Genomic DNA, 23685 nt, shown 5'->3' with positions numbered 1-23685 from the left:
TCCTTTTCTTTTTCCTATCTAGTGTTAGGGGGTTAAAATAGAAGAAGAAAAGGGGTGGACAAGGGTGGAAGAAAGAGGAACCCATAAAGTCCTTGTAGCAAACACAAGCTACAGTAATCCTTTACTTCAGTCTTTCTGAAGCCTTTTGGCAGCTGAGAATTGAGTACTGTTAATGTTTGCACTGAAGATTGCCTACGAAGAGAAACTGTTCCTTTTATATAAAAATATTTTCAATAAAAATGTTAAAATACCAATGAACTATAAGACCTGAGTGTATCTGACCTTAAATACTATCGTCCTCCTTTTGCACATATTTTTTAGGATGCTCATGAAGTATTAACTTCTGTAAAAATTGAAAACATACAACATTCTTTGTGATTTAGATTTTGTTTTGACTTTTTTTTTCATTTTCTTTTAAAGATGTATTGATTATACAGTGTTCTGTCTGCATGTGAGCCTGCAGGCCAGAAGAGGGCACCATATCTCATTCTAGATGGTTGTGAGCCACCATGTGGTTGCTGGGACTTGAACTCAGTACCTTTGGAAGAGCAACCTCTGAGGCATCTCTCCAGCCCTTAGATTTTGTTTTTTACCTACCAGCTGTAATTCTATCCAGTGTGCCTCTGGGTTGATTTCACTGTAGCCTCTTTATATTCCTTAGGAGCCTTTTGAGATGCAACTTGAGACACCACCAACATCGATTATGTTCAATTATAACAATTCAAAATATGGCGGATTTACAAAAAAAAAAAAAAAAAAAAGCATTAAAATTAACATGAAAAAAGCCAATTGGCCAAAAGTCTGGAAACCCCTCCAGGAGGTTGCACGAACAAAACAGAGCATGCTGGAGAAAAGCCTCCAGAATGACCATCTGAATGTGAGGAAAGGCTGGAGCTATTTAAACCCACAAAGGTTGTTTATTCATGGCATTGGGGCGGGAAGGCATTTGAGGCTCGGTCCTGGCCCACCTCTCTAGACTCCCCTCTTCCTGAAGAGAGCTCTCTTCTGTTATAAAACGTCTATTTCCCTAATATTCTGGTGTCCCGGACCAATTTTGTTCTAAGAAACAACAACCTGGAACCTTGGCAGGTGTCCCCAGACTCAGACCCCTGTCTATACCATAGCTGATAAAGATAATCACAGTGCTGTCTCTTGAGAAGCAGACACCCATGTGTTTGGTAGGATAATGCTCTTTGCTCAAGCACTCCTTTATTAGCCTTAAAACAATGTCGCTTAATAAGTTGCTTAATAAGTGACAGATCCACCTCTTTTTAATTGAAGTTTTTAAGAATTTCATGCATGAGTACCATATAGACCTTATTTGCACCCCTCCTCTTTCTACCTCTAACTCTCCCATGTCCCCCAGATTGCCTCTCAAACTCTCTCTCTCTCTCTCTCTCTCTCTCTCTGTCTCTCTCGTGTGTCAGTGTCTGTACATAAGCACATGCAAATGTGCAGGCAGGTAGATGTCTTAGCACAGGTGTGGAGGTCAGAGGGCAGTTTGTCGGAGTCAATTTTTTTCCTTCCACCGTGTGGATCCTGGGTATTGAACTCAAGCCATCAGGCTTGGCAGCAGAACCCTTATCTGCTGAACCATTTTGGTGGTCTGTCAGTCAAGTTTGATGATGTCTTTCATCATCCATCCTTGCACTATTCAGGAACAGGGGTGACACAGTTACGAAGAAAATAATTACATATAGACCTTGTTGCAGTCGACTATTAATATTTACTATGGGTTTAACTTCTGGTAACGCTGCTGTTAATCCTCAGCAGCTGTAAAACCAAATCACCACACAGAGACTGGGTTTTTAGTTAATCTAGAACACAATGCTGGGCAATATTTACTCCCTCCTAAACCTCCAAGCCCTCAGTTTCCTAACATTTAGATATCCCACATTTTACTTGCTTTTTGTGAAATCTTAGGTCTGGTTCATGCTCCAAGTCCTCCAAGCTCTCTCCTCCCACTCTGCTCTCCTCATGCTCCTCTCCTCCAGCTCCTCCTCCTTCTCGCCCCTTCCTGTTCTCTAGCTCCTCCCCTCTTTCCTGTCCTCTGGCTCCTCCCATTGCACAACATTTTATCTAGTTGCTTTATTTGTGTCCTGTTTACACAAGAGTGAGTATCACAATGCAATATCCAGATTGAAACCAGAGAGTTGGGGGTGGGGAAATCAGCATTTGAATTAACAAGGGTAAGGCATATACATTTTAAAAGAACATTATACCAACAAGACCTCCTTCATAATCTCTTACTCACCAGTATTAATCCAGCAACTGCAAACTGTCACCAACAGAAACCATTGCCACAATCCAGCATAGGATAAAGTAAGGAGGTAACACTTGAAATTGCCAACCAGCCAGTTGGTAAGTTGACCATATTGGACTCTTAACACTCAGGAAAGTGGAGCCATTTATTTTTATAGGATAGGCAGGTATATGCTTTATGAGTTTAACTTCAGGATCTCAGCCAATATAACTATCCAAGGGCTTCCTTTTTATATTTAATTTTTAAATTTTATTGTTGTGTATGTATGTACATACATACACAAACAATGTGTGTGTGTGTGTGTGTGTGTGTGTGTGTGTGTGTAGAGGTAAGAGGACCACTTTCCAGAGCTGGTTCTCTTTCAACCACAGGATCCAGGGATTGAATTTGGTCATTAGGCTTGAACAATCTCATCAATGTATGTTATATTTGGTCCATCAATGCAGGCTTCTACATCATTCCATCAGAACAAGGAACCTGCTGAACAGCAAAAGAGACATAGCCTTGCTCACATTTCCATAGAATCTGCTGGAGCTGTCACATGGAACACCACCTGGAATGTACTGACCTCATTATCAATGGAGCAGCCTGCTGGCAGCTGCCTAGCATGGCAGCTTGGCCTTGACAGGCTGTGCAGATACAGCACTGCCTGCAGGGGCAGTGAGGTCCCAATTCATTGACTGCCTGGTGTTACACCCAAAAGAGCATACTGGGGGAGTGAGGGTACAGAAGCATGAGAGTGGCAGTATCCCTCCTTTTCATCAACCCCAGTGTCCACTTAGGGAACATGTCATTTTAATCACTGCTGGGAGTGATTTCATGCTGGGTTGGCAGAAACTAGCAAGTGAGCTTCCTGGAGGCAGCCCACTCATTTTTGTACGGGCGACAACGTGTATATCCCTGGTTTAGGCAAGGGATTTTTGCCCCAAGACTTTTGCCCCAAGACTGCTTAGTGTTGCAATAGTGCCTTTCCATGCTTGTTTCATACATCCGGCATGGGAGAGACCTACCTCACTCTTTATTGCTTCGTTCTGTTGGGCAGATTTTGTGCAGATTATTTTGAAGATGTACCTTTATGACATAGTGCTGTTTAAATGAATTGATGATTTCATAACTCCTGATGATGATTTTAAAGAATTTCTGACTTGATTCAAGTCATTTAAAGGCCCTCCTGCAGTATAGTGAAAACTGCTAGGAGCTCAATGAACCTCCATATGTCAAGCGCTTGATTTACACTAAGAGAGAAAAAAAAAAAGATTGAAACAAATTAATAATCAAGGAAATACATTCATTCTAGGTTTAGTCCAAGAATAAGGCCCAGGGGTACACCACAATAAGTAAGACCATATAAATATAGAAACAAAGAATAAATGGTTACCTGTACAAGACAAGAGAGACACCTGTTTCTTAGAAAAACTTGACATAAAAACTTACTTTGAAAAATAATATACATTTGAAATGAGAAGATAAGACTGCTGCTTTGAACTCATAATGAGCACATAGATTTTTAAAAAACCACTGATTTAAAGATAATAAACAAAGTATCTAGGTAGATATTAGGATCCGTAGTCCTCCTGTAACTCCCCTTTTATGTAACGATTGTATGTGTTTAAATGATGTAATTTTTTCCATACATAAAGAACCTTTGTATTAGAGAGTATAAAAACCCAAGACAGAATTAAACATTTGTTGAGGCTACTCGCCTCATCTAAAAATGTGTCTACCTGTCTAATTGTGTGTATACATGGAATATATGTATATTTATATTTGTATGTTCACATATAGGTGTATGAATGGTGTCTTTGGGAGCTCCTTTATTTTGTCTGTGGTTTGTATGTATAAAGTCCATGCATTTATTTTTATGAAGTCCACTGACATATTTACGTTGAGACAGTGTCTTACCACATAGTCCGAGTTGACCTGAAACTGAGATACACCTATCTGTGCCTTCTCTCAAGTGCTGGGATTAAAGTTATCATGACTAGCTAAAGTCGGTTTTTATATAGTAGACCTAGTTGATAATCCAGAGTAATAATTCCATCATAAGATCTTTACTCACATGTAATTTTTGCCACATAATATGATGTATCTGCAAGTTCTGAAGCATAGATATCTATTGTTCAGGTTTATTGCATTCTATGGTCTTGTTGAAAAGTCTTACTTATGCTCAGGAAATTTCCTTAGGATTGCCTATGTGATTCCCATGTAACCTAGAGATATGGTTTTACTTCCTCTATTAGATTTCTGTTTAACCTGCTTGCCCTGCCTAGAACATAACAGGAAATATGTATAGAGGTGAAAGTGAGCATCCTTGCCTTGCTTCTAATCTTAAAGAGTGTCTTAGTTTGCTTTCTATTGCTGTGATAAAACATAGTGACACCTGGTCTCAAACTAAAAATTCACATTTATCTAAGTCATCTAACTCATTGGCCTACATTGATTCATAAAGTTCTTCATGATTCTTTATATGATTTTTTTATAAGTTCTTATAAATGCTGATGTCTACAGAAAGTGATTTAATTATTTTGAGTCTGTGTTTTTCTCAGTCTAAAAAGTTTGACAATCTTATTCAAGAATCACTTTTCATCCTGTTTACTCTGTTCTGTTTTTTTTTCTAATATATTTGTTTTTTCATCAGAATGTATTAGCTCTTTCATTCTGCTAACTTTATGTTTAATTCCCATTTCAGAATGTGAAAGCGCAAGACTAGGTTATTTACAGGAGACCATGTTTCTTTTTAAATGTAGCTATTCAAACTAGAAACTTACTCTTTACCATAATACATATGTATCCAATATGGTTTGGGATGTCTTGTCTTCATTCTACACATTTTCAAGGTGTTTTGTTGTTTATCCTGTAAGTTTCTTGGTTCATCTGGTAGTGCACAGTTTCCTTCTATTTCAAAGCTCAGGAACATTAATCAGTGTAGTGGTGGAAAGAGAATGGCTCCATTGGGATCAAATGTTGTATGCTTGGTCTTCAGTTGGTAAAACTGTATGGGAAGGATTTGAGGTATGGACCTTTGGAGAAGGTGTGTCACTGGGGATGGACTCTGAGGTTTCAAAAGCCATTCCAGTAGGCTCTCTCTGCCTCATGGGTGTTGCCCCAGATGAGAGCTCTCAGCTACTGCTCCAGTATCTTGCCTTCCTGCCTGCTGCCATGTTTCTGGCCACGACAGTCATGGACTAACAACCCTCTGAAACTGTGAGCAAGCTTCTAATTAAATGATTTTTTTATAAGTTAACTTGGCCATGGTGTTTTGCCATAGAAATAGAAAAATAACTAAGGAAATTAATTTCTGAATTCTCCATTTTGTCAAATGGACCTCACTATCATATAGATACTTTGTAATCACTACAGAGCTGCATTTTGCTTACATGTTGACAAAATAACACACTGTGAAGTGACTAATGGATTTGAACACAATTTGCTTTACCTTCAGTGCTGATGTAGAGAAATGAGTGACTTAAATGTGATATATGAGCACAATTCAACCTCTGAAGCCATCTTAGGTGATGATTACAGGTCTGTCACAAAGCTATCAGAAAAGTCTAAAGCTTTCTATCATGTCACACCTCACTAGGTAAGTTCTTGTTCTTATGGAAATAAGTTTTAGCTACCTTCTGACACAGATAGAATCAATGACATTTTCCCAGAAAGAATTATAAATGGATATAAAAAATGAGAACATATGTGTTCAAAGTTCTCACATAATGGATCCCTCATCTCAGTGATATTTACAGAGTAGCTAACTCACTAGGCATGCTTAATCACAGGCTTCTTTCTATTCTGCAACTACCTACACCACAAATCTACTCTGTTGCCTTGTTTTTAAACTCTATTTTATTTGTGGTATTTAAGCCTCTACCTCCCTTCCATCAACCCTTTAATGCTAGGAAAGAGAATGTTAGTGGGGAAAGAGGGCCTGGACCCCTTTATTTCTGCCGACTGTTTAGGATAGATGGGTTCTTTTGGGGCTACACCAATTTCCATCAGCACCAAATGCAGCAAGTAGTCTCCTCCAAGCCTCTGCGTCGAAATGTTCCACTTCATCTGTCTCCTCCAAGCCTCCACACCATCCATCTCTGGTCTCTCAAACTGCCACACCTTCTCTTTCTGGGCTTTCATCTTTATATCTCTCAGAGTCCTAGACTATGCCCCTCTCAGTGCTGTATGAGGCAGGCCATCACCAGCTGGCAAAGACCACACCCCAAAGGAGGCAGTTATCAGCTGTGGACACACTAAAGCCCAAACTAAAACCCCAAACTTGGATTAAAACAAAATCACATTTACATAATATAACTGAATTTTTAAAGAAACTAAAACTTCCATTACACTCCTGAATGTAAACCAAAGGTTTTTAAAAATCAGTTCAGGCAGTATGACCCTAGAGTAATTGAAAATACCTCCCATGACTTTGCTCTTCTGAGACATTTTTCAGATGCTTCCTATCAAGTAATATTTTGTTTATAATTGAAGTAGGTTCAATAGATTTGGAAGTACTTAGTTGAAAAGTATATTACTTTTTTTCTTCACTGTGACGAAATACTTGACCTATAGAAAGTAGTCTTTATCCTGGCTCATCTTGCTAGGGGTCATCCCATCATGGCTGACACCACATGGCAGCTGCCAGAAAAGACCAGCAGCTGGTGACAAGACAGAGCATTGGGTGGGGTGGGGGATGGGAAGTGTAGTCTTTGCATATAGGCATGCTCAGGAAGCAGAGTCTGAAAGGAAGCGGGGCCTGGCTATAATGTCTAAGGCCAGCCCCAGTGACTCACTTCCTACAGAGAGCCTCCACCTCCTAAAAGTCCCACAACCTTCCCAAACAGCACCACCCGCTGGGAAGCAAGTGTTCAAACAGATAAGCCTGTGGGGAACCATTTCACATTTATACCACAAGTATTATCTTGGCCAACTTCTTCAGAATCAATAGTCAAAAGTCTGAAAGGAACAGAAAAGGCAACTCAGATCCACACTAACCTTACATTCTTCATGAATACTATCTCACAGTATTCCCTTAAAAATTAACTCTCAATTTTATGTGAAATTTCATATAAAAATAATCTTCAATTCACATGTTTTGCATGTGAATAACATTATCTATAATAATAAAAAACCATATATGCATTTATCTCAACTCGATCTTTCCTTAACTTATATTTTATTTATCCTTAAGTGTTCTATTTGGTATCTATGGCACTAATATTTCTACAGGAATTTTTTTGGGGGGGAGGGGGAAAGGATTTTTCACTATGTGGACTAGGCTGGCCTGGAGTACAAGAAATATTCCTACCTTTGTCTCCTGTGTGCTGAGACTAAAGCATGAGGCACCATGTGAGGCTCCTAAGAAATTTTTAATCATAAAGATACATTGAAAATAATTATTGTAATAAACTATATAGCAGTAAAGAAGGTTTTAGTTCATAATTTTTAAAAGAATATATTACTTCTTGTGGATTTATAGCTTCTATTCTGCATGGCTGCTCTAACTGTGTGTAGAAGTATACTAAGTCACACACACACACACACATACAGTCTTTGGAAGTAGTTAACTTAGCTGTGTGAATTCATGGCTCATAACTGTGGGAAGCTTCCAATCTAAAAGTGTGTTTTTTAATTTATTGTTTTATTTTCTAGAAAAAGTGTGTAATGAGGTACAATGCCAGAGGGTTAGAGTCTATGACCATTATGGCAGGCAACATGGCAACAGGCAGGCCAGCACGGCACTGGAGCAGTAGCTGAGAGCTTACATCTGATCCACTAGACCTAAGCAGAGGTAGGAGTGCTAATTGGTATGGCATGGGCCTTTTGAAACTTTAAAACTTGCCACTTACCAATACACTTTCTTCAGTAAGGGCATAGGTCTTATCTTTCCCAAGCAGTTCCACTAACAGAAAACTTGGTATTGAGACATATGAGCCTAGAGGAGCCATTTCCATCCAAACAACCACATCTTATTCCCTGGCCCCCATACCTATATACCCATAATTCAAAATGCATTTTGTCTAACTTCAAAAGTCCCCATATTCTTTCAGCCTCAATAATTTAAAAATTTAGTCTATTCAGGGACTCAAGGCATATTTTTTATTGTAACCTCATGTAAAACCAAAGACCAATTACATACTTCCAACATACAATGACACAGAATATACATATCATCTAAAAAAGAAGGAAAAGAAGCATAGTAAAGAAACACTGGACCGAAGGAAGGCTGGAAACCAGCAGAGAAAGTCCCAAGTCTTGTAATCCGTGCCTGGTTTAGACAGCTCCTCACTCTCAGCTTTGATGACCGCATCACACACCTCCCTTGCGCAGGCCGTACTCCTGTGGACATCACTCTTTGGCAGATACCCTCACCTCTGCCACCTCCCAGGTCTTGGGGTCTTCAGCCCAATCCAAGCTCCACGTTCATGGCTTCACAAAATGGTCTCCATGCAGGGAGTCCCCTGCCACATGCCAGGACTCTGCGGCCATCCTTTCAAAGGGAGGTAGATTCCACAACCTCTTTATTTGTGTATCCTTCATGACTGGAAAGCCAGAACCTGGCTGCGATGCTGTCAAGTACTGCTCCCTGCTTGGAATGGACCTGACTGCCCTTCATTTACATTGTATAAGCTGTGATTTGTTGTTGCTTTCTAGAGCAGATGACTCCTAAGGCCTTTCACTTCATATGGTGCACGATTAGCTGAATGGGGACTGACCCTGAGGGTGAGCTTGAGGGCAAGACTCTCTATTCCATTTCTCCTCATCCTTTTTAGCACAAGCCCTAGCTCTAACATTAAGTTTCCTTCTGCTCCCTTTCCCCCAAACTATACATTTTGTATTTCCTTTTTTCCCATTTGTTATTTTTCACTATAGATCTGCATAAGGATCATCACTAATATCCTCATTCCACAGTCAATATTAGAATATTCTCTGCCAAAGAAATGAGTCCAAAGCTCTTCAATTTAGCCTTAGGTAGAGTTGCAGGACAAGGGGAGATAGCAGCCACATTCTTTGTCAAAATATCACAAGAGTGGTCTCTGGCCCTGTTGCAAATGTGTTTCCCTCTGAAACCTTTTGAGCTCTATAGTCCACACTACTCAGCAATATTGTCTTCCAAGTTCCTACTAGGATGGCCTTTAAGCCCTAATTACAATGCATAACCTTTTCCCTAAAGTCCCTATTTCCCAAAGTCTTCTTATTGTTCCAAAACCTAGCATGCTCAAGCCTGCCACAGCAATACCAGCGCTCTATGGTACTAATCTCTGTTTAATTTACTGGGAAAAGACTCCATGAGAAAGGCCACTTACAGCAGAAAGAGGTTAATGGACGTATAGTGCCAGAGGTTGAGTCTGTGACCATCATGGTGGGTAGCATGGCATCAGGCAGGCAGACATGATGCTGGAACAGTAGCTAGGAGCCTACATCTAAACCACAGACATGAGGCAGAAGCAGAAGTATGCTTTAAAAAGAGATAAAAAAAATTAAAAGATGTCCAATCTTTATCCCTCTAGGTAACATGAAAACCCTTGAAATGGGCACTTAAGCTGACTTCCACGCATTTCCCCAGTTCCTGTTTTAGGGCTGCTGCCCCAGGACAGCACATGGACCTAGCCATGTCTGACCAGTCTCCATCAATGAAAGGAAAGCTTTATCCAATGGCAGATACTCATGTGACAGCCCCACTGCTCAGTGCTCATTGCCATGGTCACTCTTACACCTAGAGCCCATTTCTCTGGGAGGTGAGTCTGGAGAAGAGGGAGGGTGTGTGCACTCCACAGTGAGCATTCTGTCATGGAATGAGGTGAGGGCTGACCTGTGACATAACTACCACAGCAGGTCTAGCCAAGCTTAGTCACTAACTGCCATTAGGAAAGCAAGGGCTCTGCAGGGTTCTGGGAAGATGGGAAGAAAGCAGCCAAGAATTTTGGGAAGTCTATGCAATCCTCTTCTCCCTCAGACTTCTCTGTATTTTCTTCCTGCCAGTGTTCACCTCCTCCCTTCTCAGCCTTCCAGCCTTCATCCTGCTGTTTATGTCCATCCCCTTTCCATTTTCCACCCTACCACTTTCGCTCCTCTGAGGAACACTTCCTACTTCCCCACCTTAATGATGGCCATGCCCAGCTCCTCCTGTCTATCCAAAGTTTTGCCACGGACCAGCCCAGTCGGGCTCCCGTCGTCTGCAGGAGAACAAGGCTTTGGACAGGAAGACACGGTTTCGGCGATGAATTGACAGACAGAGACACCTTGATGGTTTTGACTCTGCTGCAATTTTACTGAAGTCAAGCTAGTATTTTTATAGTGATCTCACAAGGAAGCACCTTACAATTGGCGTGCTTTCCAGAACATTCAGACTTTTACCAAGGATACAAAGTTTATGTTTTAACATAGGGCAGTGCCCACAAGAAATCTTTGCCTAGAAACTTTCTGATCAACGCAAACAAGAAACAAAAATCTCAAACTATGGTTTCATTATCATTAACTAATGAAGAGGAAAGTCAGGAGCTGTAATAGTCCTTCGAACCAAGTCGAATACCTGCCAAAGACTAAACACACCTTTGTCAACCATCCTCCCTTATGTCCTGCCCAAGATTTATAATCTTCCCTAGGAACAAGACGCTGAAGGCAGGGGTAAACTCGTGCCAGCTGTACTTTTCATGTTATTTTTTCTTAAGAAGGAGCCCATTATTTTTTTTACTATTCCTATAATGCCTTTTGATATTGAATCTAATTCATTACTTTTCTTAAACTTATTTCTTTTACATATTTTTATTAAAGCTTTTAATAATCTACTAATAATAAATTTCTTTATAAAATTAGTTGTGCTGTTTCAGGAGTCACAGAGAAAGATCAAAGAATTCATTATTCCAGCCCCAGAGCCACAACTGAAAAAGCGTAGAAATCTCAGAACACGTCTCCTTTCCAAGTGGGATGAGTCTACCAGGGACCTTGCAGGGGGCGAATTTCTGAAGAAAGCTTATTCCCCGCCCTGTAGCATATGCTACTATGGCGACACTGGCGTGGGTGTTGGCAAAGTTTCCTCCAAGCGCCCTGCTTTTTTCACCCCCCATTCCTATCTGTCTGCCCTCATGACAGCCTCTCCTCAAGAGAGTGCCGCCAGATAGATGCCTAGTCCCTCCTTTCCACCAGGAAGCTAGCTGCCTTCTGGTAAGTCTAAAACCTCAAACAAGGAGTGGCTTTGTTGAAGATGCTTCACTTCTCCCATGATCTTTTCTCTGGCTGATCCTGGCTCTAGCTGAGAAAAGATAGTTTTTATAAAAGTCAGAATCAAAAAGTCTTTTGGGGGCAAGGGGAGCTAGGATTCACATCTGGCTTCTGAAGAATTCTCTAGACACAGAGCCTGAAATTGGTAGAAAGAGATGTGACCTCACACCCTTAGTACACATGGCTTAGTGAGCACCAGGAAACACAGCAGTGATGCTGATGACAGCTCAGTGGACTAAGAGCCAGCCTGGCCCGAGTAGGGTTCTGGGTTCAGCTTAGGAGTAGGTTAAAATGTGTGGGAATTCTTTTTTCCTCCTTTCCCTCATATAATATCCTGTACAGTATCTCCTCCCTCTACTCTACCTGTTCATCTCCACATCCCCCCTCCCCCATGCATACCCACACCTTTTCTTTCTCTCACTAGAAAGGAAACGGGATCATATGTGACAACAATAAAATAAAATATGAGATAAAACAAAACTAACACATTGGAATTGGACAAAACAAACAGAAGGAAAAGAGCCCAAGAGTAGGCAGAAGAAACAGAGACCCACTCATTTACATGCTCAGGAATTCCATAAAAATACTAAACTGGAAGCTAGGTAGACACAAACACACAGAGGGAGGTAGGGTGAAGAGAGAAAACAAGCCAATAGGGTAAAAACTACAAATTTTAAAAAGAACTGGACATGACATCATGAGACAAGGAACCTCTAAAGATGTCTTTGAATTCATTTTCTATCAACTACTACTGCTGGGTATCTGGCCTACCCTTAAAGGTGGTTTGTTTTCCCAGTGATGCCCCCTTGGAGGAAATTAAATTTTCATTTCAATTGGTTAGCAACTGGAGATTGCTCTGGGATAGGGATGAGGGCACATGTTCATGTCTTTCAGCTCTAGGTCCCCATCTCCTGCAGACTAGGCCTATGCATGCTACTGAGGCCTCTGTGAGTTCACCCATGTTGGCTTAGAAGGACTGGTTTTCTTGGTGTCTTCCATCCCCTCTGGCTCTTACAGTCTTTTCACCACCTCTTTCATGAGGTTCCCAGAGTCCTGAAGGAGTATTTGTTGGAGACATTGTATTTAGGGATGAGTGTTCTCAGATCTCATATTGTCTGTATAAAGTCTTGCTGTGCACAGGTCTGTATGTGTTTCCATCAGAGAAGGAGGAAGCTTCTCTGATGATGGCTAAGCAAGCCACTGATGAATGAGTGTAACTTATTAGGAGTTATTTTATTACTGTCTTTTTTCTTTTTCTAGACCGCAGCATTTGATTCTCCCCTAAGTTCCTGGCAAGTTCTTGGTCACCCAAGCAGTGTCAGGTATGGGTTCCATCTCATGGAGTGGGCCTTCAATCAAATGATACTGGTTGGTTCCTCCCACAAACTTTGTGTCACCATTGCCCTAGCAGGTCTTGAAGGTAGGACTTCACTGTAGATCAAAGAGTTTGTTTCTCCTTTGTTGGCATGCACAGTACCTAACTGCACCAAAGTTAGGTACTAGCACTAGCACAGAGGAGTGAAGACTGGATGTAGGCACCAGCTTGACTTCTCCATGTTGAGTAGTGAAAGTGTGGTCTTCAGCAATGGGGCCTTATTGTCAGTTTGTGGAGAGCAAACTGTAAGTCTTGGAAACAGGCGGGGTGGTTTGGGGGTTCCCAGGGAGACCCCTCTGGCCAACAACTCAATTATATGTAAGCCAATCCTAGAACTGGAAGCTTCATTTGGTGATAAGAGATGGACAGTTGGGGCTCAGTCTTCCCCATTATTTGGCAATTTACTTTAGATCACCTTCATATATGCATATATTTTAGGAAGCTTCTACTGTGTTAGGTTTCTATACTATCTCTCACATGACCCTTGATTTTTGTTATTCTCCCCATATTCCCTCCCTACTCCCATTCTTTCTTCTCCCTTTCCAGTTGAAATTGCTGGTCCCTATCCCTCATTCCATCCATAAATATCTAATCTATTTCCCTTTCCTAGGGATATCTATCTCTCCCTTCTAGTCCCTCACACTATACGTAATATATAGCAGCTCTGTATATTAGGTTCTACAAATTGTTTATCATTGACTTAACAACTAATAGTCACATATACATGAAAACCTAACAGATTTTTCTTTCTGGTTTTAGGTGTCTCATTCACATTTTTTTTCTAGTTCCATCCATTTATCTGTGAATTTCATGACTTCAGCAATCCACATTTTCTTTGTTCATTCTTCTGCTGAAGAACATCTAGGATGCTTCCAATTTCTGGCTATTATAAATAAAGCACCAATGAACATTGTTGAGGAAGTGTCTCTGGGGTAGGATGAAGTGACCTTTGGGTATATGCCCAAGAATAGTATAGCTGGACCAAGAGGTATATAGAGCCCCATCTTTTGAAGAACTGCCACAAAATTCCCATAGTGGCTATAAAAGTCTGCATTCCCACCAGCAATAAATGGGTTTTCCTTTTGCTCCACATCCTCACCAGCATGAGCTATCATTTGTTTTATTGGTGTTAGCTATTCTGACAGGTGTAAGATGAAATAACAAATTAGATTAGATTTCTATTTCCCTGATAGCTAAGGGTGCCTAGCATATCTTTAAGTGTTTCTCAGTCATTTGTGTTCCCTCTATTGAGAATTCTGTTTATATCTGTACCCCATTTTTAAATTTGATCATTTGTTTGCAGCCTGTTCCCTAGCCTATCCTGTCCTTTCTGTTTTCTGTCCTTCCCTCCCCCTACTCTGATCCACACTTTCCCCATTATCCCACCATATTTTCATACCTGGCTCTTCTCTTTTCCAGACTTTTCTCTGAGCACCCTGTTCACATTGTCCCCTTCACAACTGGACCCAACTTCTCCTAACATTTCAGTTCAAGGTCCCCTATTCTCTTATCCCCAGCACAAAGCCAGCTGCCCTCCATCAAAATGAAAGAGTCACTCTTCCTCCATGGGAAGGTTTACCTGCCACACCTGCAGTTCAGTGGTGCCAGAGCTGTGCTTTCCAAACAGACTGACCTGGTGTCCATGGGGGGGAAGGTGACATAGTTGGCATGCTGCCTGGAGAATCACCTTACCTAATGAATCCATTTCCTCAGTGGCCTCTTCTCTCTATCTGGACATTCCTGAAAAACATCCCAGAGATAGGAGTGGAACGAGAGCCCTAAAGATTTTACTGCCACCTGTCAGGATAGTGGTCTAGCTCTTCCCTGATAAACTGAGTGGTTTAGAACTGGCCATGAATCTCATTCACTGTTTCCTCAGGTACCAGGGAAGAAGCAGCCAGAGGCACAGACTAGGAACTGTGAAGTGAAAAATGCTCAAGTCATGGTTAAGCTTAGCTCCATCACTGAGTAAGTACTGGCAAGTACAACAGCAATGGAGGGACCACCTAAAAAGACAGGGCAGACAAGATGAAAAACTCAAGTGACAACACATGCTGGAGAGGTTGTGGAGAAAGGGGAACCCTCCTCCATTGCTGGTGGGAATGTAAACTGGTACAACCACTTTGGAAGTCAATCTGGCGCTTTCTCAGACAACTAGGAATAGTGCTTCCTCAAGACCCAGCTATACCACTGCTAGGCATATACCCAAAATTTGCTCAAGTACACAATAAGGACATTTGCTCAATCATGTTTGTAGCAGCTTTATTTGTAATAGCCAGAACCTGGAAACAACCCAGATGTCCATCAGTGGAGGAATGGATACAGAAATTGTGGTATTTTTACAGAATGGAATACTACTCAGCAATCAAAAAAGAGGAAATCATGAAATTTGCAGGCAAATGGTGGGATCTAGAAAAGATCATTCTGAGTGAAGTATCCCAGAAGGAGAAAGACAAACATGGAATATACTCGCTTATATAGACCTAAAAGATATGATAAACATAATGAAATCTATACACCTAAAGAAGATAATCAAGAAAGCGGACACGGGGTATGATGATCAATCCTCATTTAGAAAGACAAATGGGATATTCATTGAACGTATGACAGGAGTCTACCGCAGAAGGCATCTGAAAGACTCTACCTAGCAGTGTTCCAAAGTAGATACTAAGACTCATAACCAAACCCTTGGCAGAGTGTAGGGAATCATATGAAAGAAGGTGAGTTTGATGTGGACAGGATAGGAGCTCCACAAGGACCAAACATATCTGGGCACAGGGTCTTTTCTGAGATGGACACTCAACCAAAGACCAAGAGGATAAAACCTAGAACCTCTGCTCGGATGTGACCCGTGATAGCTCAGTAATCAGTTGGTTTCCCATAGTAAGGGGAACAAGGACTATTTCTAACAGGAACTCAATGACTGGCTCTTTGACCTCCCCACCTCCCAAGGGAGGAGCAGTACTGTTAGGCCACAGAGGAGGACTTTGCAGCTAGTCCTGAAAATACCGGACAAAACAGAGTCATATGAAAGGGGAGGAGGTCCTCCCCTATCAGTGGACTTGGAAAGGGGCAGGGAAGAGATGAGGGAGGGAGGGTGGGACTGGGGAGGGAATGAGGGATACAGAATTAACAAAATGTAACTAATGAGAAAAATAAAATTAAAAAAAAAATTAGTATTCAAAAAAAAATTTCAAAGCAGATGCTGAGCCTGATGGCCAACTGATGGGCAGAGTGAATGGAATTTTATGTAAGAAGTGGGAAATAGTAAGAGCTGGAGGGGACAGGAACTCCACAAGGAGAGCAACAGAACAAGATAATTTGAACACAGGGAGATTCCCAGAGACTCATACTCCAACCAAGGACTATTTGTGGAGATAACCTAGAACCCCTGCACAGATGTAGCCCATGGCAGTTCAGTGTCCAAGTGGGTTACATAGTAATGGGAAGAGGGACTGCCTCTGACATAATCTGATTGGCCTGCTCTTTGATCACCTCCCCCTGAGGGGGGAGCAGCCTTACCAGGCCACAGAAGAGAATAATGCAGCCACTTCTGATGAGAACTGATAGACTAAGATCAGAAAGAAGAGGAGAACCTGCCCTATCAGTGGACTTGGAGAGTGGCATCCATGCAGAAAGGGGAGGGAGGGTGGGATCGGGAGGGGAAGAGGGAGGGACTTATGGGGGGATACAAAATTAATAAAGTGTAATTAATAAAAAATTAAAAAAAAGACAGGGCAGAGATCCAATCGTGCTTTGTCACACTGTATACCCTTTTGCTCAAACAGCTACTTGGAAATGTTCATTGCTCTGGCTTCTGCTACACTATCAATACTTGATCCTCACGTGAACTCCTTTTGGATATCTTATTGTTGTCCTGTGTCATGGAGATCTTGCAGCTTTGGATCTACAGGACTGGCCTCTTTTTATGCCCCAGAAGTTCATAAATGTGGTAGATGTTGGGGTAGGCCAACTCAAAGCCCTGAATCTGGGCCGGGGGGTGGTAGCTCTGTTGTTCAGCCCACCAGTTCTCCTGAGCCCATGTCACCAGGGCAAGCTCTCCCACATTACTCAGGTAGGTGGCAGGGCCTGCTCTCCTGCTTTCATACCCTTGGGGCTGTCCCACACCATTAAGGCCAGCTCTACTTTGTTGCCCAGGCACAGTGCAGAGCTGGTGATGGGTGGCGCTAGCTCTCTTGCTCTCAGGCTCTCGGTCATCTCTCCCAAGCTGCCCAGGCAAGGGGATAGTGTCAGCTCTCCCACCTGTTGCAGGTGGCAAAGGGTGGAGCCAACTCTGAGCAGCTGCCAAACAATGGCTCCAGGAGACAGCCTAGACCAGGGTGTCCGCATAACCTGTGCTGGAAACATGGGCGTGGGCAGCATCACAGACCCCTGCCGTGGCGGGGCCATGGACTCAGTCATGGTCCTCAGCAGCAGTATGGGCCAGGGCTTCACCATGGCCTCAGGTGGCAGTGCTGGCTACTTGCATCAGGCTTGATCCTCACCAACCTGGCATCTCCAGTTCCACCTCTTCATAGTGTACACATTGTTCCCTTCTCTTTCCCTCGCATCTTTTCACCACACACTTGCCTATGGTAGTGGCACATCTGGGTATCTTCAGTATGTCTGTGCCGCATGGTGGCAGGTGTCAAAGCACATCTTTTAAAAGCTGAAAAGAATAGAAATCAAAGTTTCAGCTCTCAGTCCATTTAGGTATTAAACTAGAAATCAGCACCAAGAGATAAGAATTTGCTCAGTACTTAGAGGTGAATTCTTCTATATAGGATAAAGGAGAAAAAAAAGAATTCTTAAGAGGAATTTAATTAACATAATTGGGAAAAATGACATTTAAAGCAAATGCCATTAAAGATTGTGGGCTGGAGAAGTGGCTTACCTCTTGCAGAGGACACGAGTTCAGTTCCCAGCAACCACTGGGTAAGCTATCTGGTAAGTCAGTTCCAGGGGATCTGATGCCTTCTTCTGTCCTCCTGGGCATTACATGTCTCACATACATACATCCAGGGACACACATACATGTAGAGAATTTGTTAAAGCAAAAAAATTGTATAAATTTGTCTGGATTTTAAGATAAAAATTAGACAATTTCTGAAGAAATTAAACTAGGTAAATTTACACAAAATAAGAAACAGTTTGAATAGATCTATGTAGGTTAATGGAATTATGTCACTCATTACCTGGAAAAGTTTGTTTCCACTAAAGGAGAGGACATTTTACTTACCTCACCCAGGAGTTGAAAAGTAGGATATTTATAAAACAACTCACATTCATTTGTTGTGGGATGTTCCCAGGAGAGATTAATTTGCAGGCAACTGGGGATTTCAGTGTGTATGTCAGTGTGGTACTCTGCAGCTCCAGGATAAAGAACTGCCCCAGAAAAGTGTCCTGATACTGACACTGAAGATGGCCAGCAGAGGGGAAGCTTCACATTTGCCTCTCAGTTTTGCTTCTCCACACCCTGCAACCACAGCTGCAGCATCTTCAACAAAACTGGCACAGAGTTTGCATTTACAAACAATAGCAGTAGAAATACTTTTTGAGACTGAGGGAGTCTCTTTGGCTGACAACCTACAGGGAAGTAGTCCATGATTGGTTCTGGAATTTTCATACAACAATCTTATGGTTCTTAAGGCTGTCCTTTTTCATCGATGAAAAGTGCTTTTGTTACAAACCCAACCACACAAACTTTTTTAATGGCTGAGTCTTCTCATGATTAAAAGATGATTTTGTTCTCGGTCAGTTTCAAATATGAACATAATGTGTTCTCACTACTCGAATAAACAATCTTATCTCACCTTTCCTTCTTGTAGAAGCCCCTTTCCAATATTCATGGTTGTTTTGTTTTTTGTATTTCAGTGATTTTAACCAGGGCCATGTGTGTAAACAGGGATTTGGAAGTGACCGGTAGGGGTAGGCTAAATGTTGGATATACAGCTGTTTCTCCCCTAGAATCCATCAGTAGTGCACAATTTAGCAGACAGGAGAACACCAGGAGCCTGCCCTGGATTCAAACACGTGATTGGCTGTAGACAGGCTCAGTCTTGTACAGGTCTAATGCAGACAATTTCAGGTGCTGTAAGAGCATGTTTTGACGAGCTGTGCATTTCCCTTGGAAGACAGCATTTCAGGATTCTTCTCCCTTGTTTTCCACTTCTTAATTCTTTCTGATTTTTCCACATGCCTTAAAAAGGTGTGTGTGTGTGTGTGTGTGAGAGAGAGAGAGAGAGAGAGAGATCCCATTGAGGGCTGATCAGCCATGAGTACCTGCATTCACTGTTCTTCAATGAGTTGAGTAAGAAATGTTACAATAAAGATGATGCAATTCAAAATTTCAGAATGACAAAAAATATGACGAGATAATAAATGAGTGAAATACAGTTCAAAAATTAGATCTCATAAAAATTTTGTCCCAAACAATAGCCAAAAATTATTGTTTCTACATGTCTATGAATGCAGTAATTGAAAAAAATGAGGATAAGCATACAAATGGATGCTCAAGGAGATGAATGACACTGTAGCAGGAAGGAGGCAAGTTAAGAATACTTTATAAGTCAGGGAAGAGGGTCAAAGGATGTGTTACAAAGAAACTTATCTCCCTGGAGGTTAAAAGCATCTGATAATTAAAATTCAAAGACTGCTGGGCCCTCTGTTACTCAAAATTGCACTACTCAGAACATTGTCATACGTCTATGTAAGAGCAGTGATTACCTTAAATATACTTTTAAAATTACCCACAAAAGGAATGCCTTAGTAAGGTACAACAGAAATTTTGATTTTGTTGTCTATGAATAGCAAAGTTTAAACATCACCACTATATGCATTTAGTATAAAAGGATGGGCTACCCTTGCCAGTCTCCCTCCCATGGTGCAGTGCTGTTGAAAGATCAACTCTGACCACCTCTGCCTGGGTGATAGACATGAGGGGCAAGGCCTTTGAGGAATGCAGTCTCTCATAGTGGGCACTGACTCCCACCACCTTCCCCAGTTCTCCTTCAAGGGATTTTGCTTAAGACAAGTATCATGTTTTGGAGTAAATGAGGTCAGAAGGGCAGTGTACTTAAAATGCTGTGTCACAAAATGAACTCAATGGTGTTTTTGTAGATTTTTTTTGTTTCATATTCCATTGGATATTTTTTATATTAGTAGCAATTTTGCTTGTATGTTATGGTTTCCAATTTTGTGTTTTAATGGATTTTGCTTTTGTGTATGTCTGTGTGTTTCTTATGCCATTATATTATTATTACTACTATTATTATTTTGGTTTGTTTTTATTTGTCTGCTTGTTTTCTAAAGAGGAAGAGAAAGAAGGCATGAAGTTAGGTGAATGGGGAGGCCAAGAAGGTCTGGGAAGAGGTGAGGACACCCTGACTATGAAGCTAAAATATGGAGATGGTTGGTGACAGCCTTAAGCAGCATTGAGGCAGAGACCTTCTATGGAGTACCCAAAAGATACATGGCCCAGGAGAGCAATAGTTCATTTCAAATAAACAAATGAGAAGCACATCTATGCTGACAGGAATAAAATAATTTTATTCACTTCAACCTGTCTAGAGTCTCCACACTGAGTCTCTAGCATATAACACCTTCCTGTTGTCATGCTAAAAAACAAAATAAAATCCAACAACAAAACTCTTATTTACATTTCTTATATTCCTTTTACCCTACTCCACCCCAATCCCTTCCAACACTCCAACACTAGGTAGGAGAGAGAATGAGTTAATGGGAGATGGGGCACAGTTCTCTTGGATGCTTCCTGCTGGCTGGGGTCACTGGGTTCCTTGGAGCCAGCCCAATCCTCATTTCAGAAGCTCTCACAACAGCAACAGGAGATACAGGGGAGAAGCAGCAGCAGCATTGTTCTTTCTGGAGCTTCCCAACACTCTCTGGGCTCTGGTATTTATTCCCTCTCCAGACTCCTTAGATTTAAACTATCTGCAGCTGGCAAAGAGCCCCTCTCAGAAATGGCCTGAGGCAAATAATTTGCTGCTATGAACCATCTGAATCAGTCCCACATCTCACACCTGGGATTAAAAGAAAAATATGTTTATATCCATAACACCCTCCCCTATCCAATCCTTAACAACCAATATTTCCTTCCCCAAAACCTCTTCCATGACATCTAGCATCTACATCTATTTCATTCCTGGAAACCAACATCTTCGCCAACATAGGATAAACTGGGTACCCTACCATCTCTCATCCATTATTTTCCCTGCCTATTCCTTAACAGCTTAAACACTTCAAGGAAGGGAAGCATTTACTCTCTGTCCCTTTCAGGAGATCATTCCACCACTGTATGGAAGATCTGGCAGCAACCTAAGACACAGCTGGCAGGAAGGGAGTGTTAGCATGGTAGGAGGTGCTGCAGCCTTCCTGGCATGTCCACTTCCGTAGCAGAGAGTAAACAGCTAGAAGGCCGGGACTGTAAAGTGTCAAGGGCCACCTCCAAACTCACTTTTTTCCATCCAGGAGCCACTTGCTAAAGGTTCCAATTTCTTTTTTCAAACAGCACCACCAAGTGTTGTAATAGACAGAGGAAAAAAGTTATACTACCCAGTTCCCTGAAAGAATTCAACTGTTTTATCATAGAAATGTTTAGCACTTAGGTTGCAGTGTTCTAGAAAACCTGTTAGGTTAGCTAATATATCGCAACTGGCAGTAAGTTTTTGTTCAGTGCATTGACATGGGTTTTAAAGTTATGGACTGATGACATCACAATAATTATTAAGATGCCATGCATTGTTGTTTTTATAACCCCATGCTGCTACTGTGAGAATGAAGCCATCATTTACCTACAAGCTGACAAAGTTATTTATATAGCCATGGAGTGAAAATCAAGGGGTTTCTTGTACTGAAAACTGAAATGTCAACTTCATGTCTAAATCTCAATCCCCATTTTCTGTAATGTTCTCAAGTAAAATAAGAAGTAAATTCTTTTATTTCTTGAGAAGCCCTGCAGCAGCTCTGTGTACGCTGTGTTTTGGATCCTGTTTTCATTTTTGTGTGTGGTGTATGTGCTTCTGTGGGTATGTATGAGTTTGCACGTGCACATGTGTGTAGAGGACAAGTGTTGATACCTGGTATCTTCTGCAATTGTTCTTATTTTTGAGACAAAAACCTCCCACGGAAGCAGGAACTCATCAACTTGTCTACACTGGCTGGCCACCATGATCTAGGAATCCTTTTGTCTTGTTTCCTTGTCATTCACAGCACCGAGCTTGTAGATGAGCACAGTCTTGCCTGACTTGAATGGGGGTTGGGGATTGGAACCAAGGTTCTTTATCCTGTGTGGCAAATGATCTACACAGCGAGCCACCTCCCTAGGCCACACTCAAATTTTATTTAATAAAATTGAGTATTTGTCACATATAAGATGATGTTTTGAAATGTGTCTCTCTCAAGATAACATCTCAGTGGGCTTGAGAGAAGGCTCAGTGGTTAAGAGCATTTGCTGCTCCTTCAGAAGGCCCAGGTTCAACCCAGCATCTTCTGGGTGGGTCATCACCATCTGTAATTCCATTCCCAGGGGATCCAGTGCCCTCACAGATATACATGCAGGCAGAACACCCATATACATAACATAAATAAAAGTTAAGAAAATAGCTCTGTTGCCTTAGCTAGCAAAGAATTGCTTCACATAGCTGTTGTTTTTGATGTGTAGTAAGAACACTTGTAATCCACCCTGGCCTTATGAAAGAAAGCATAGAATCCCATGTTGTGTTAAGTAGTAATGAGAGATCTCTGGCCCTTATTCATCCCAGCTCAAACCAAATCCTTTGACCAACAACCCTGCCAAATAAGTCCCTGGTAACCAAGATTACCATCTACCAACACCCTGGCATCCAAAATCTGTCACAACTCAGGCCTTGGTAAATAAGTCTTCAGATCACATTTGTGTTACTCAGAATCAATAAAAACCATCTTGTACTGTTTTGTTTATTACTTGTTTTGCATAAATGGATGCTGTCAATGTTTAGACTCTGTTAGTTTTGTTCTCCTTATATAATTATGAAGCTCAGAAACACCTTACTGTTTTAATCATAGTTCTCTAGAGAAACAGAACCAATAGTAGTAGTTTGAATGATTAATGATTCCCAAAGGCTCATTCAACCAAGATTTTATATTAGGTTAGTAGAACTGTTTAGGAAAGATTAAGAAGTGTGATCTTATCAGAAGAGTGTCATTAGGGGTGGGCTTTCAGGTTTTCAAAGCCACTTTCAATTCAGAATATGAGTTCTCAGCTACCATTTCAGTGCAGTGTCTTGTCTATCTGCTGCCATTGTCCCTGTCATGATGGTCATGGACTTTTTCTCTGAAAATATAAACAAGGCCTCAATTAAATAATTTCTTTTAGAAGTTGCCTTGGTCATGGTGTCTCTTCACAGCAAAACCAATTAACCAACCAATCAAAAAAAAAAAAAGTAAACTAAGACAAACCTACTGGCTGCTCAGTTCTCAAGGGGTTTCCAGGGGTACAGGGGCTGTCTCTGACATGAACTCAGTGGTTGGCTCTTTGATCACCTAGCCCTGGGGGGTGCAGCCTTGCCAGGCCACAGAGGAAGATGATGCAGCCAGCCTTGATGAGACCTGATAAGCTAGGGTAGATAGAAGGGGGAGGAGGTCTTCCCCTGTCACCAGACTAGGGAAAGGGCATATGGGAAGAAGAGGGAGGCTGTGTGGGACTGAGAGGAGACAAGGAAGGGGGCTGCAGTGGAGATACAAAGTGAATAAATTGTAATAAATAAATATATAAATAAAATAAAATAAAAAAGGGAAACCCAAGAGACCAAAAAAGAAAAAAAAAAAAAAGAAAAGAAAG

At 41.4% G+C, this 23685-nt stretch overlaps 1 long non-coding RNA gene across 1 annotated transcript in view; it reads left to right on the top strand.

The window, feature by feature from the left end:
- Positions 1-12732: 12732 nt before the first annotated feature.
- The window catches only part of LOC129684032 (uncharacterized), a 32972-nt gene continuing 22019 nt past the window's right edge, over positions 12733-23685 (top strand). Inside the window, exons 1-2 of the long non-coding RNA XR_008721233.1 lie at positions 12733-12795; positions 14728-14816. This is a non-coding gene — a long non-coding RNA (uncharacterized LOC129684032). The remainder of the gene's footprint in view (positions 12796-14727; positions 14817-23685) is intronic.

This window comes from Psammomys obesus, unplaced genomic scaffold, assembly GCF_907164565.1.
Source record: "Psammomys obesus unplaced genomic scaffold, mPsaObe1.curated_primary_1811, whole genome shotgun sequence".
NCBI lineage: Eukaryota > Metazoa > Chordata > Mammalia > Rodentia > Muridae > Psammomys > Psammomys obesus.
The sequence above is the reverse complement of the archived record's forward strand: the minus strand, read 5'-3'. Positions and strand labels throughout refer to the sequence as shown.